This window comes from Lepidochelys olivacea (assembly GCF_965140295.1).
Source record: "Lepidochelys olivacea isolate rLepOli2 genome assembly, chromosome: 4".
NCBI classification, from domain to species: domain Eukaryota; kingdom Metazoa; phylum Chordata; order Testudines; family Cheloniidae; genus Lepidochelys; species Lepidochelys olivacea.
Window position 1 is genome coordinate 74,033,748 of NC_140414.1, and position 16,192 is coordinate 74,049,939.

A 16,192-nucleotide genomic window follows, 5' to 3' on the forward strand; every position below is an offset into this window, starting at 1 on the left:
TGGCCCACGATGAGGATGATTATTTGGTAGGCTCATCCCAGTTTATGTAGGGAGGGGCTCCTTCGTGTCTGAATCTCCAGTGAGCAATTGGGGTGGTCAGTCACTTCCATTCTGAGGAAGACAGCTTAGACTGGGCAAGTTGAGGAGAGAAGTGAGCAAACTCAGATGGGTCCATCCAGAAAGCTGCAATATGCAAGGGATGGGGTACAGTCTTGGAGCAGCCACAGGAGCTATGTTTCCACATATCCAGTAGCTCCATCTCTGTGCATACTTGGCACAGAGGGGCTGAGACACATACTGGAATAGCAACTGTCGGTGTAGGAGGGGAAAGAGGGCTGCTATGCTTCTTGACATTGGAGTACATTGGACATTGGAGTTAGGGGAGTAATTTCATTCCCTAGCCCCTCCTTGCTCTTCCTAAATAGAGCCCAAACACTTAGGCTTTGGGCCTTGGCCCTGTCCTCCTGAAAAGAATTATAATTGGTCAAGTTAACACTATATCCAAATAAGCAGGGGAGTATATCCCTGGAAGGTTTTCACCTCTTAATTTATTAGAGTGAGCTGTAGCTCACGAAAGCTTATGCTCTAATAAATTGGTTAGTCTCTAAGGTGCCACAAGTCCTCCTTTTCTTTTTGCGAATACAGACTAACACGGCTGCTACTCTGAAACCTGACCTCTTAATTTGTTATATATATAATACACAACCAATGGCAATTAAATTCAACCTATTTTATTACATCGGTCTTCAAGATCTCACAGCAACTAACAAAAGTGAGGTTAGTCTGGGGTGAGGTAGTTATTCTGTCCTCAATTTGTCCTTGTATTATTACACATTTGGTGAATAATTCCACATTGTTCTGAGAACCATGAAATGGCTAACTACTGTATGGTGACCTACACGTGGGGTGACGGCCAGATCAGATGTTTAACATTACTATAACTTTGGTTTTGTATTTAAAAAAGCTGAAATTTTATAAGCTTAAATAATTAAAATAATCGAGTGCAGACTTTGTTGCACTGGAGGGCTACATTGGCAATTTGTCAGGAGAGCAAGGGCCAAGCTTAATTTTTATAAAATGGAGGAAATTGCGGTTGACCTCATAAAATAAAAGCCATGCTAACTCTTGAACTGACCGATTTCTGTTCAGCTCAAGATGAAGCATTATATATTGGCCCTGTAGTCCCTGTGCCACACCTTCTCATTACAATTTGCGTGTGGCCACAGTTTGAGAGTGGTCACCCAGCCCTTCTGTTGTTGTTATTATTATTTATTAATATTTTTGTTGTGGTAGGATTTATGGATCCCATATTGGGGTTAGGATCCCACTGTACTTGGCACTGTACAAACAAATAGCATAGACCCTGCTCCAGAGAGCTGGGTATAGACAATACTGATCAAATGTCCACTGCACTCAATGGTAACTGTTCCATTGACTTCAGTGTTGTTGGATCAAGCCCCATGAATAAGGGTGGCAGAGTAAGGTAATGAAGGCATATGTGATTTCTTAAGTTAGTAATTGGCTGAAATTAAAGCATCACTGCTGTTTTTCATTTAGATGCTTGTAAAATTAATTAGATATAAATGTGAAGAATGAAATCTAGCATACAAAAGTTATTGCAATGACAGGAGCAAAAAAACTGAACAGAGGATTAAAAATATAATTACACCAGAATGAAGAGATACATAGTTAATTTATAAAAAGAAAGAGATCTTAGTGGGCTAAATTCTTCCCTCTGTTTACCCTGGCAACACCATTGGCTTTTTTCAAAGCCTATGTGGTTGCAGTGATGCAATGATGAATGGAATTTGGCTGAATTACATTATAAGTATTTTATTTCACAGAGGCTGAGTGAAAGCATGTACAGTTTAAAACCAACACTTGTGTAACAGATGTGCTAATTCTCCAATTAATCTTTCATATGCATTAGAATGCTTTGTACTATATTGCTTCCATCTATGCTAAAGAAGGCTTATGGAATTAGCTAGATGTGTAGGGTAGTCACTACTCTTTGTCATCCCTGAAACTACATCTGAACTCTAGACAACATAAAAATGATCTGTTTTCAAGTCAGTGAATTGTATGGTGAGCTAAGTTCTTGCAACCCAACCCATGTTCAAAACAAAAAGAAAAGAAAAATGGCTTATCCTGAATTACCTTTTGCTTACTAGCATAACTAATGCCATAATGCAGTTCTTCAGTTTTTCCCCTTAGAAATCTCAATTTTAGCTCATGGGGCAAATATATATAGAGATAGTTGAAGTAACACAGATGTTCTTATGCATGTTGTAATTAAGGTAATCAAAGTCAGTAACCCTGTCAAAGAAGGAAATTAGGTTAGTTTGGCGAGATTTGTTCTTGACAAATTCATGTTAGTTGTTACTTGTCATCCTCTTAACCTGTAGCTGCTTACAAATTGATTGTGTAATTGTGTTCCAGTATCTTTCCAGGTATGCAGGTTAGGCTGACTGATCTTTAATTCCCTGTGTCCATTTAGTCTCCCCTTTTAAAGATGCTTAAACTATGCCCTTTTCAAGTCCCCTGGGACATTATTCTCCTCCATGAATTCTCAAAGATTATCTCGTATGGGTCCAAGATTGTTTCAGTTTGGTTCTTACAAACTGTAGGATGAACGTCATCCAGCCCTGCTGACCCGAATATATCTAATTTAGCTAAATATTCTTTAACCTGTTCTTTCTCTATTCTGGCTTATGTTCCTTACCCTTTGTTGTTAATATTCATTGTGTTCATGGAGGATAGGTCAATCAATGGCTATTAGCCAGGATGGGCAGGGATAGTGTCCCTAGCCTGTGTTTGCCAGAAGCTGGGAATGGGCGACAGGGGATGGATCACTTGATGATTACCTGTTCTGTTCATTCTCTCTGGGGCACCTGGCATTGGCCACTGTCAGAAGACAGGATACTGGGCTAGATGGACCTTTGGTCTGACCAAGTATGGTCATTTTTATGTTCTCATATTCAGCATTTAGTCACAAGTAGCCTTTTTAATGAAGACTGAAGCAAAAGGGAAATTAAATACCTTACTCTTTAGCTCTCCTGACCCACTAAGTAAGTTTTGTTCCTAATCATCATGAAACCAGATTTTGAATAACAAAATCTTCTGGGAATCAGAATTGTCTTTCTCTGCCCAGCTCTAGTTATCAAGCTATTAGTATACTAAATAATGGCAATAGTAATAGTTTGGACTTATAGGGCTCAATCCTGCACCTGATCAATTTAATGGCAAAGCTTCCATTTACTTGAGTGGTACAGGATTAAATTCATATAGCACTTTTCATTTTTGACTCTTCACGTGCTTTACAAATTAACAAACGTAGCTTCAGAAGATCCCCATAAGGGAGATAAGTCTTATTTGCCCCATTTTACAAATGAGAAAACAGGCATAAGGAGGTGAAGTCAAAGGGATATCCAGGTGATCAGCACCTCTGGAAATCAGGCCTTCAGTGTCTCAATTTGGGGATCCAAAACCTGAGGCATTCTAAATTAAAGGACACATTTTTGTATTAATTTGGCTCTTTCTGACTTGCTCAAGGCCACATAATACATTTAAGGTAGAGCCATGAATAGAATTCCCTTCCCCAGTCTCCACCTTAATCATAAAGCCATGTTGAGTTCTGTAGGAAAATTCTGACTCCCTTTAAAAAAAGACTCTTTTGCATAGGGTATTTTAAAGAGCACACAATACAGCTTTTAAGATTTCAACCATCTTAGTACAGAGAATAAAAAAACCCCAAATCCTATAGTACAGCAAGTGGTTGCAAGTCACGTCAGCATCATAGGGTTAAGTTAAGAGCCAAACTTTAAAAGCGATATGATTTTCAGTAGCCACTTCAGGCTAGGAACATTACAGTGTACTATGCCTACCTTAAAAATGACATTCTCCAGCTAAAAGAAAAAAATGGTTGAACCTGCTAAACTTGATTTAAAATTTTTGCTAACCTGTTGAGTGTTTGGGACAGCCGTGCAAAGTTACTGTTTTACATCACCTTCATTTTCAGTGCTGTGGCTGTGTAGGGACTCTGCTAAGAGAGGTGGTGGGTGCTGGAGAGAGGAATGGGTTGCTGAGGCAGCCCTTCTCCCTACTCTCAGCTACTGCCAGTAGTCTGCCTCAGAGTATATAGATGGCTGTACTCTATCTTACATGATGGGACTTTAAGGAGAACATGGTGCTGTAAGAGTTCTGCGGTACTATCAGAGCACTGTTTCACCCTGTGACTTCCTTTGGACTGCAACACCATGGGCCCAACTTTCAAATGTGGGGACTTAAAAAGGATGTCCAAATCATGCATCTGATCATCAGATTGACTCTAATGGCACATAAAATGGTCATTATCATGCTAATCTGAACTCATAAATCCTTCAGAAATGGGCTTTAGCTGTACAGCTAAAAGACCTTTCTCATGATGTGAAGAGAACCTTTATATTGGGGAAATTTTATGAGTACATATTTAGCTTAGTGTATGGTAACATAACTGCACAATACCTATTAATAATTGGAGGTTGTTGCCTCCCACTATTAGTCACTGAAAATTTACCCTTTAAAGTCTCCACATTTTAAGTATACATTTGTATGATATTTATCTGTAAAGCATAGAACGCCTTGTGAGAAATTTTAACACTATATTTATTCTTAAAGAAAAGATCCTGAAATTGCCTGTGAGTAATGTAGTCCAAGGTAAGTGAAATCTTTGGAGTGCTTTGTACACATGAAACACTATCAGTTATTCAAACACTTTATATCCATTCACAGCTCCCACATTGGTCCATCCTTCTGTTCCAGTTCATCTGTTAATGGAACCCTTAACCCCAATGGTACAGATTTTGCCTAAGTTCTGTTACTAGACAACAATATGCAAGGTGTAGCATCAAATGTGCCCACTAATAACATGTTATAGACCAAATTACTCGATATACGGTTATTTTTATTCGTTTCTATTCAAAGTTTATCACACTTTCAGTTAACATTTCTTAATTATCAGTGCATTTTTTCTGAAAACTGCAGAATCTGCCAGGCAGTCTTGTAATTTATTTTTAATTCTGTGTTTAATTAACTATTCCCTCTCCCCCGCCCCCACACACACCATTTCTTCAGTTTGCTGTGGCAGTGGGGGTTATAGGTGGATCCAACACTTGGATATCACAGAACTGCCAGAAGCATGAAACTCTGAAATTTGAGCAAGGGATGTTGTACCACACAAAGGCCAATGATGTTAAACTGGAAACCCTGACTGAGAATTTGCAATGAGTAAAAACTAAGAAAAGACTTCAAAATGCATTAGACAAATTAAGAGTATCTTTGATTTTTTAAAAAATGTATGCGAGAAGAATAGAAGAAATGCTAGACGTTGTGAAAGGGACTTCTACCTTAACTTATTTGTCAGAACTCTTTGGACTAGCTTGAGGCATACTAAGGGAAACAGTGTTGTGCTGTAAAGTAGAGTCTAGAAGCAAATTTCAGGAAATATTGTTAATATATAATCTAGTGTACTATTAATAACAAAGTAGGTATTCTATATCTCTTAAGGGTTTTTATTTTTTCTATCCTAGAAGAGTCATTTGTAGAGCAGAGTTATACATTAAAGTGACTTCATAAAGTGTATAATTCTTAGATATGTTGATATATACCATGAAAGACACAGAATCATACACTTTACATTCACTTTGCGAGTCACTATTATAGTGTTACTTCTGGAAATAGACACCCTTCAGATGCACACTTTTTAAAAAGCATTAGTTTTTCAGATATCCCTGAAGCATATGTCATGACCAATAAAGGTTTGGTGCTTTTTGTTTGTATAATTTTGAATAAATGGCATTCTTACTTATTTATCAAATTTCAACTGTTAACCTGTTCTGGTGACAGTTATCACCTTTTCATATGGATAATCAGCAGTTAGTAAATCTTGCTTTGACTGTCAAAGTGGATCTTTAGCTAAAGTAGCATTCAGATTTATACTTAAAGCAGGAAGACGCATACCCAGATAATAAATAATGACTTGCTTTATTAGTCATATAAGAATGTTTTCTTTACATAATTACAAGATACAGTGAGATTAATGTTTGATATCATTTAAAATACAGTGAAACCTTTATTAGGCATCATCCTGCCTTAAGAGACAACATCAAAGTTTCCCCTAACACATATTAGGCCAGATCCTCCAATGTGTATTGTTAAGATAGCTTTGTGCCACTCTGCTCATTCTTGGTAGACCAACAGCCACCATAACCAGATGTCAGAGGATCCCCCAGTGGAACCTCCTGTGATAGGCGCACCCTAATGACTTCGATCCCCACCCCATTCCCTGTAGCTGCTGCAGGGTTTGTGGATGGGGAGAAAAGAGTCTGGGCAGAGTATCCCTCTGCTAGGCTGTTATAATTGCCCTTTCGAGCCTCTGGAAGCCAGCCCAAGTTAGAACAGTTGGTAATGACCGGCACAGAGTGGCACTATGAGCTGGGAGTGCATTAAGCCACCTTTGTACCACTCCCCCCGACTTGCATTTACTGCTTCTTGGCCAGATCCCAGTATCTTGCTTACTGAGTGACCTGCTGTATTAGACAAGCAATGTTTTATCTGTCCCTCTTTTGAGTGGTCATTTAAAACAGACCTCAGAGTGTTTGCTATAAAGAGCCTCATTTATTTAAAATGCAATATACAGTGAAAGAATTTGCCAGTATTCTCTTTCTTGAATATGATATATTCCATCTACTGAAAGAGGCTGACTAGGGAAGATACAAATTCAGTACTTTTATCTGAAATTTGAAAACAAATGACCTTGAAAAAGAGCAAGTGGCAAGAAAAACAACTTTCGAGTCTCATATTTTGCTGTTGTAAATTATTTGGATTTGTCTTGATCTATCTTTTAAAAAAACACTTGAGGCTGACAATGTCAAAGCAGAAGTTGAAAACAAGAAGCACTGTTGAGAGAGAGAGAAAAAGCTGAAGAATGAAAGAGCGGTGATTAAATGTGGTGGTGTCATCAATTCTGGAAGACAAGAGAAAGTCTTTTTTCTTTTTGTTCATGCTTTTCATTGCTGTAAGATCATGGAAAATATCCCAATGGTTGTTCGAAAATCCCTTGTGGTGGTGAAGCTGTTGAATGAAGAACAGCTGTGTGCATCCTAAGCGAGATGGATTGTTTCAAGTGAAATGGTCTCTGGAAATAGCGTTCAAATGAAAAATGTTCACTACTGCCATCACCCTTACTGTCTGCTGTACATCCAGAACGGAGTGATGTATATGCCTCTTATAGACCCATGTTAAATACTCCTGGTTCAAATACTTGTGACTTGGAAATACTTAATATTTGTTGGTTTAGTTTCCTGTTTTCTTTCTTTACATTAAAAAAAAAAGTTGTGAAAATCAGACACGAGTTTGCAGTTAAACTCATCACATTAGAGGTACTTAATGAAATGAACCTTTGGCACAAATAATACACTTTTGTCAAGGAACTAGAGTATTCTCCAAACTACATCCCCACCCTTGCTTAGTTTGTATTTTGTCATATATCTTTGCTGAACTACACATCTGCGCAGAAAAGCATTTATCATTTTTAACTTACTTTTATTTTCCTATTAGAAATCCTATTAGAAATAGAAATCACCTTTGAGTGAAATGATCTTCTCCATACAGCTGTATTTAATTCTGCAAAAGTGGGCTTGGGTAAATGAGATCTTGTTCATACCAACTAAGTGATTAAATCTTGAACAAAATTATGGTAGGTAGCATGGTGGGGTTTTTTTTTTGTTTTTTGTTTTGGCTTTGCTGCTTCTGTGTATTGCCTTAATGTCTGAAACAAAGTATCTGTGTTTTGAGGAGGGTGTTCTGGGACAGATTCACCAAACATGAGTTAGTTTTAATGCAATTAGCTGCCTCATCTTATTTCATTAAGATCACATTGAAATTTTGAGAATTGCCTCTGTTCTGCTTTTACGTGCCTGGGAACTTTCAGTACAATGGTTTTTATTTAACTTTTTTTAAAAAAACAACAGCAGCAGCATTTCATTCTCCATTAAGGCTCTGCCCTTGCAAACTCTTATTGCACATGTTTCACTTTAAGAAAGAGTACTTCCTGGAGCTACTCACATGCTTACAGTTAAGTATTTGTTTGTAGGATCAGAGCGTAAATCAATAATTCAAGAAGTTGATCTATAAATTCCTTTTATGGTCTGGTTCCAGTGCACTTTAAAGACCATCTGCCTCTCTCTCTCTCTCTCTCTCTTCATTCCCTGCCTGGATAGTTGAGATTATCTGAGACATCTGATCCGATAGTCCTCAAATATGTTTGTTTTGAAGGGTGAGGCAGAGGTGGGTCACAATTCTTTATTTTGCTCCTAAGAAAACTCAGTTTTCTTGAACTGCAGATCATACCAATCTGTTTACCTGGACTTTTTTTTGGGTGGGGGGATGTGTGTGTCTGAAGCAGTAAGGGGTTGGGGAGACCTATTTGTGCAGTAGTTACTGTAGCACTGGTTCACTGATGCCCTGAACTGTTTTTAACTGTTGTTTTAAATCCACCTGGAGATTATAGATAGATGCATCATATACATGTAAAAACTAAATAATTCTTTTCTGGGCTAACTGGTACAATGTGTTCACAATGTGCCAACCTTTCACTGCTGGCATTCTGGTTTATGGTATGGCTCAAGTAACAAATCAAATGAATGTGGAGGGCATCTTAAACCACCACACAGCTTTTGTCTGCATCATCAAGCCTCCTCACTGCTTGAAACAATTTGACAGGACTGATCTTAGACAAGGCAAGTAAAGTCCTGTTGTCAGTCCACTCAACCATGCTCCCTCTAGCACACTAATGGGCTCCCTTCCCATATTTCCATAGACATTCAGACAGTGAGAAAATAATTTTGCAGATGTTTTCTGGGAAATTAGTACATTATTCTTCCCTTTTCTACTCATGAGACATTCATTATCCATTACCTTTTTCTAAATCTTGTAGTCTTTGGTGGATGGATGGCAAAGCCTGCCAGAATTCAAAAGTCAGGCTTTAACATCATATACTTATTTGCTTTTGTTCTAAATCCAGTGAATTCAGATTTCCCTTGATGATAATATAGAGACATCAATATATCACAGACACTCATGGCCCATGCCAGGGCACCATTCCATATGTCATCCATTTGAGAGGTGTGTGATTAAGTGCAAGCACCATAGGCCTGGAGTTTTTCCCCCGATCTCTTTCTCATCTGGATCCAGGACAACAACCCTATCCTGTATACACACAGCACAGCAGAGGTCCTGATGGGTGATAATGGAAGCTCAATGGTTACAAATATGGAGTAGAGGTGTAGCTTCAGCTATTTGCACTATCACTAGAGAAAACCATTTTAACTATCTTACTCCTCTACATTGTAAACAAATATACATCAAAAATTATTACAGAAAATGTGGTGGACTTACCCCAAGGATCATGCTCAACTTTGATTTTTGTTCTTCTTGCTGGGTGTCCCTTAAAAAGAAAATATAATCTACAAATATGAAATTAAATTTATATTTACTAGAAGTATAGCAGGGTGTTAGTATTAACAATAGAAAATTCAAAAAATAATTACCTGAAATGCTTCCACACAACAGTATAGTTATTATTCCTCAAATTTATTGAGGAAAAACAAGACATGGTTAAATCAAACCAAAACAAACAAAAGCAAGCAAACAAAATCAGTTGTGAAACATACTGTAGACACCAGGATAATTAGTCTCCCTTAGAAATGTTTACTTAAAATATAAAACTGCCTTTGGAAATACCGTATCTTGGACATTGTGGATTTTTCTATACGCAATCATTATGTCATGACTGAAGTATATGCCAGTGAAAAATGCAGCAGTACCTTCCACAGATGTTCTATGGTCATTGTGATCTCTATTCTATGAAAACTCAACAATAGAATGTTGTTTTATGGTTAATTTTTCTTTGAAGGTGCTCAAAAAGAAGTCCTTTTATGCCTTTCCCTACCACACTTCTTAGTCTTCAAAGCTACTGTGAACGGAAAATTATTTTTGTACATATTCAGAGAAATCTAAATGAATTCATAAATATTCATCTAGGGACTGAGGATTTTTTATGCCCAAGGGGCTTTATTTAAGGAATGTGTCTCAGTACTCTGAGCACATCATCCTTTTTTTCCCACGTGCAATTTATTTGTTAGACCACCTTATTATCTTCAGAACCAAGAAACAAATATTTTTCTCATTGGCAACCTACCCATCTCTGTTCTAATTTTACTGAAGCCCAATTTTCAGAGAAGATCTGTGCTCTTGCCTGAAGACTACTGGTTCCTAATCAGAGTTTGGTGAACACTATGATTTAGAATAATTTACTCTTCTCCCTTCCTTCTGATATTTATTTAATCTAAGGATTTATTACTATTTCAGCCAGGCTAGGAATGGGCCTTCTTTTGTGTTTCTCAATGCCTGTAATTCAGATAGTCTAGTCCATATTTCTCAGAACTCTAGTTCTTTATTTATCTACCTGTCAATCATTCTATTTGCCTGGGGATCATGAGGAAATCAGTTTTCATAGTCTTTTGGACAGCTGTCAAGATGAGGTGCTACACAGAAATCCAAAGGAGTTGTATAGGCCAGAATTTGATCCCCACAGTTTATCACCCAATATCCTTCCTGAATTAAAAGGGTTCATTACTGTTCATTGGCTTGTTTTTCAACACCACAAATCGACTAATAACACATCTCTGACATTCAGTGTAATCTTTAACCGTCAAAGGAAATAGATGCCAAGTCATTTACGGGCTAAGAGTAAATTGTAATCTTAATAGAGAGACATTTGCATTCTGAGAACTTTTTTCTTTTGTGTAAATGAACTAACTCTCCACAACTTCCTATCCCATAACCAAATCTGAAAGAGCCCACCCACTGTGTGTCCTGGAGCAGGATAAGGAGAAGCTATTGGAATAAAACAGTTTTCAAATGCAAAGCACACAATCCAGTGCACAAATTACATCATAGCACAACAATTTGTGAACTCTTGCCACCTCACTGACAGCATGAGTGGTGTCCAGTACTCCTTTCCCACGGACGTTTTCTCCATGGACAGTTCGGACCTCCATTGTCTCCTCTTCTGAAAGAGCCCTGGGCCTTAATTTGTGGTCAAAACTGCCTTCCTAGCCACAGCCTTGTTGGCCACACTCTTCTTGACATCCTGGTTGGAGTGCTCTCCACATCTTCTTAATATCCACTAGCACCCTCCTGTGGCCTCTTAAACATCCTACACTGCCATCTGCTACAAGAATGCCCCTTGTCGAAGTCCCTGATTACCAGTGACCTTTTGTGCACCCACACCATCTGACATTAATATCTCCACTTATCCTTTCAAAGAGCTCCAGGGCATATTATACTAGACAACCATTCATTGTATTGTATAAGATCTCTTGTTTGGTAAGATAACTCCACTGCTGGTGAAGGCAACAACTAGTGGGTTTCTGTTTTTGCTGGTCTGGCTGGTCTGTAAGGAAACATACAGTATTTGTGGATTTAGAACCTGCATAGCAAACAGCCTTCCAGTGAACCCAGACTCCCCTCCCACCAGCCAGTGATTTCTTTTCTGCATGTAGCATACAAACCAGAAAAAAAAATGTTTTCCCATAGCAGTGCTTGATCACACTCCAGATTCCTGTCTGCATAGCTTCCATTAAAACATTATTGGGAATTTCTGATTAAAAGAATTGATTTTACACAGCAAATAAGAATTCAGATAAATTATCTGAGAACATGTTCCTATACTTGCAGCAGAACAGATGCAAGCTAAGTTAGTGTTACTTTAGTTGTATCAAACAGGACTTCACAAACCAGCTGCATAGAAACAGAAAGATAGAGCAATACTGAGAATGCATTTTGGAAAGGATACATGATTCCTCACAACCCTCTTGAAAATCCAAGTTAGGTCACCCTCACAGTCCCCAGAAGGCACAGCACTTGACCTGCATGTGCATGTATCTGATCTAATTTTCATTAAAAATATAAACAACAAAGAAAACTTTTGAAAATGCTCATGACAAAATGCACAAGAATATATACTGGCATATACACAAGAAGGAAAGCAGGGCTTTAACATTTTGACCAAAAAGGAAAAGACATTTCTTCTCTGAAGAGCTGACAACCATAAGGTTTCAGATGCAGGCCTAATCCTGCCTTAGCAAAGGAAGATGATGATGACCTCTTGAGATGCCCTTCCAGCCCTGCATTCTTTGACAGAATTACTGTATTAGTGGAAGGGGGGGAAACTGAAGACATGCTTTATCTTGATTTTAGTAAAGGCTTTTGACACAGTCCCATAGGACATTCTCATAAGCAAACTAGGGAAATGTGGTCTAGATTAAATTACTAGACAATGGGTGCATAACTGGTCTGCTTGAAAGACCATATGCAAAGAGTAGTTATTAATAGTTCACTGTTAAACTGGGGGCAAGTATCTAGTGGGGTCCTGCAACGGTTTGTCCTGGTTCCAGTCCTATTCAACGTTTTCATTGATGACGTGGATAAAAGAGTGCAGGGTATGCCTATACAATTTGTGGATGACACCAAGTTAAGAAGGGTCTCAAGCACATTGGAGGACAAGTTAAGAATTCAGAACAAATTGGAGAATTGGTCTGATATCAACAAGATGAAATTCACTAAAGAGAAATACAAAATACTATACTCAGGAAGAAAAAATTAAATGCCCAGCTACAAGACGGTAGCTGGCTAGGCAATAGTCCTGCTGGTTCACAGATTGAATGAGAGTCAACAATGTGATACAGTTCCTAAAAAGGCTAATATTCTGGGACGTATTAGCAGGAGTAGTTATTTAACACATAAGTGGCAATTGCCCTGCTGTATTCTGCAGCGGTGAGGCCTCTGCTGGATTACTGTGGGCACCACGCTTCAAGAAAGATGTAGCTAAACAGCGAGTTCAGAGGAGAGCAACAAAAATGATAAAAGGTTTAGAAAACATGATCTATAAGAGAAGGCTGAAAATACTGGGCATATTTAGTCTTATGAAAAGAAGAGTGAGTGTGGGACCTGATAGATTTTAAATGTGTTAAGGGCCGTTATAAAGAGGACAGGGAGCAATAGTTCTCTATATCTGCTGAAGGAGGACAAAAAGCAATAGGCTTAAACTGCAGCAAAAAAGATTTAGGTTAGATATTAGGAAAAACTTTCTAACTATAAGGTAGTTAAGCACTTGAATAGGCTTCCAAGGGAGGTTTTGGAATCCCCATCATTGGAGGATTTTAAGAACAGGTTGGACAACCACTTGTCACAGATGATCTAGGTTTAGTTGGTCCTGCCTCAGCTCAGGTGGATGGCCTAGATGACCTCTCAAGGTCCATTCCAGCCCTACATTTCTATGCGTCTGTATCTTAGTCTCTCAAGCTCAATTGTAACTACAGTTTATGTTTCTATAAGATTTTTGTCTGAGGATCTGTGTTTTACTATTAGTTCATGAAGCCTAGCGAAAGCTTGAGAGGGGTCTGTCATATGCCCCGAGGCACAGAGAGGTTGGGATTATTTCAAGGTGAAGCAGCAAGTCAGTGGCAGAGAGCAGTATAGTACCCAAGTTTCCTGACCTCATGTAACCACTAGCCCACACCCCTTTCTTGTAAAGTGTGTATTTCAAAATTCAAAACAAGGGCCTTGGGTTTTTTTAGGTGTCTCGCTTCTCTTTGCACACTTCATTTTTGTTTTAAGAGGTACTTAATGATCTACAGAGCCATCCACAGACATTATATGTATGAGGAATGTGTCTTGCCTGCTTTGGATATAACTTATAAGCAAGGATAAACCCTTCTATTTATTGTGTTGTGTTGTGTTGTATTTATTGTTAGAGATGTTATTTGTACTTATTCCCAATTTTCTTTCATTTATCCTGTCTTTCCAAAAAGCATGAGGTATACTTAAGAACTTTGAAAGGGACTGAATAGGAAGCTAATGTTTTACTTTCAGACTCTTGGATGCAGTATAGATTATTGCTGAAGCTCTGCGGGAACTAAAATGTTTGGACATTTTTTCACCACTTGACTCACTCAACTTTTTAAATCACGATGGACTCACCTTGTTTGCCTGTGCTGGGCTTTAGTTTGGAATAGTTTTTAGAGCACTGTACTGTGTGTGCAGAAAGCTTGGATTAAAACACAAACCACAGATATGTAATTCTTCGGGGTTTCATAATTAGCTGATCGTACTCCAGCAACACAATAGAATAAATTGTAAAAGCCAAATAAGCCAAAACAAATCCACTACTGACTTGTAAACTAATTCCAAGAAATATTTCTTACATCTCCCAAACACATACTTCTAGTTATTCTTTTAGTGCCAGTCATTTCCCATTTTATTAAGCGGAGTAGGTTGGAAAGAGAACATCTTTACTGAGATTTGCTTTCATGAAGCACCAGTTTCAATTTTGTTAAGAGTTTAAAGCAATACAACATAGAAAGTGGCAATTACCTCTGCATGAAGGTTTGATCTCATAGGTCACTCTCCTAAATCATCACCCAAGTTAAAGAAAAAAAATCCCTCAGTAAAGGCTCGCCGTAGTCTGCAAATAGCATAAAACCGTTAATTGAGATTTGGACTTTTCTTTGTTAGGGATCTGGGGCTCCGTCTTGCTCCCATAGGGAGCCAATGAGAGCCATGCATTTCAAGGAGGTGGTTTGGGCTCATGTGTGGAATGAATACCTTTGTGATCAGACTTGAAGGCAGTTTTGAGATGTTTCTGCTTGATATTTATAATTGTGCATCAGTGAAACAGGTAGGCATGCCGCAATGCGGGTTTATAAACTCAGGGATTTTTAACTGAGTGAGGACTGCAGGATCAGGTCTGAGGTCGTTTAACATATAAATGCCACTTTGGTGAGTGGTGAAGGAATAGCTGAAATGTTTTTTAACAGAAGAACTTGGAAATTTGCAGTCCTCCCATCAGTTAACTCATAATCCTGTGTGTAATGCTATTACAAATCCATAAATAATCACTTCAGGCTTAAGATGAATGTGTTTAAATAACTTTGGAATGCATTTCTTCCTCAGTGATGAAAGAATACAGTTTACCCAATCCAAACACACACACACACCCACCCCTCCAATTTCTGTAACCTCCAATTTTTCTTGAAGTCTTCAGTTAAACAAGCATCTTGTTATAATCTTTGAGATAGCTAGTCTTCAGATTAATATGGTGACTGCTTCCCCATTCTAGATGTGAAGCTGTGCTGGATGATGTCCAAGTGGCCTGAATGCCCTGCTGTTCGTGCCTAATTGTTTTCTATGGGTTGCGGCGGGGAGTTAATCAAGGGTATTTCAGGAAAGCAGAGCAAGTTGCTAGGGCAGTGGCTCAGCCAGCTTTACACTAGACACATTGGGGATCAGTTGGTAAAGCCAGCTGGATTAAGAATCGCTAATACAGTGATCATCTCCCACAGGTGTAGTGGAGAAAGAAGGGGCATTGGGAAAAAGGAATCAAACAGTCTGTTTGAACTAAGTTAATTAAAATTGAGTCTCATAAATGTCATTAACACTTTCAAATGTTTCTAGCTGAGATTACTGGGGATTTGAGGTCACCCAAATTCCTCTCAGCCCAAATACAAGGTAGTAAGAAGGGACTGAAAGAACTGAAAGTGGTTGTACAGATTTCTTTATAGTTCTCCTGGCTGTTTTTTGCCATGGTGGTGTGCACTATGTTAGCTGAGTACAGTACCTGGTGCCATAACAAATAGCAGATGGGTAGAATTAAAAAGGGAATTGTTGTTGTTGATTTATTATCTGAAATGGTTTAAACTGTATTCCAAAATTCTCTGGGCCCCATTTCAGTTGAACAGTTTTGTAGTAATATTTTCAACATTGCATATTGTAATTGGGGAAATATTAAAGTTGTTGGAGGCTCCTATGTCTGGAGATTATGAAATTTAGATAATCTGCTTGGTATTTATTTAAAAATTAGTATCACTGGCCAACTCAGTTACATTGTAGTAATGGAGGGCAGAATTCCCCCCTCCCACCCAATTTTTAGGCATCACTTATTTGCAACACAGAAAGAGAAATCTAGCCCCATTTTTCCCCAGCACCAGATACTGAATGTTCACACAATGAAGGGAACTTCCTCTCCTTGGAATATACTGAAACCAGGTTGGCTTTGCTAGGTCTGTGCAAACCCACTGAAGTCAAAAGGTAC

General features: G+C 38.4%; 1 long non-coding RNA gene across 1 annotated transcript in view; it reads right to left on the bottom strand.

Moving 5' to 3' along the window:
- Positions 1-6,060: 6,060 nt before the first annotated feature.
- LOC311519982 overlaps positions 6,061-16,192 on the bottom strand; it is a 28,588-nt gene continuing 18,456 nt past the window's right edge. Inside the window, exons 2-3 of the long non-coding RNA XR_014711436.1 lie at positions 9,436-9,484; positions 6,061-7,351 (exon numbers count right to left, since the gene is read on the bottom strand). This is a non-coding gene — a long non-coding RNA (uncharacterized lncRNA). The remainder of the gene's footprint in view (positions 7,352-9,435; positions 9,485-16,192) is intronic.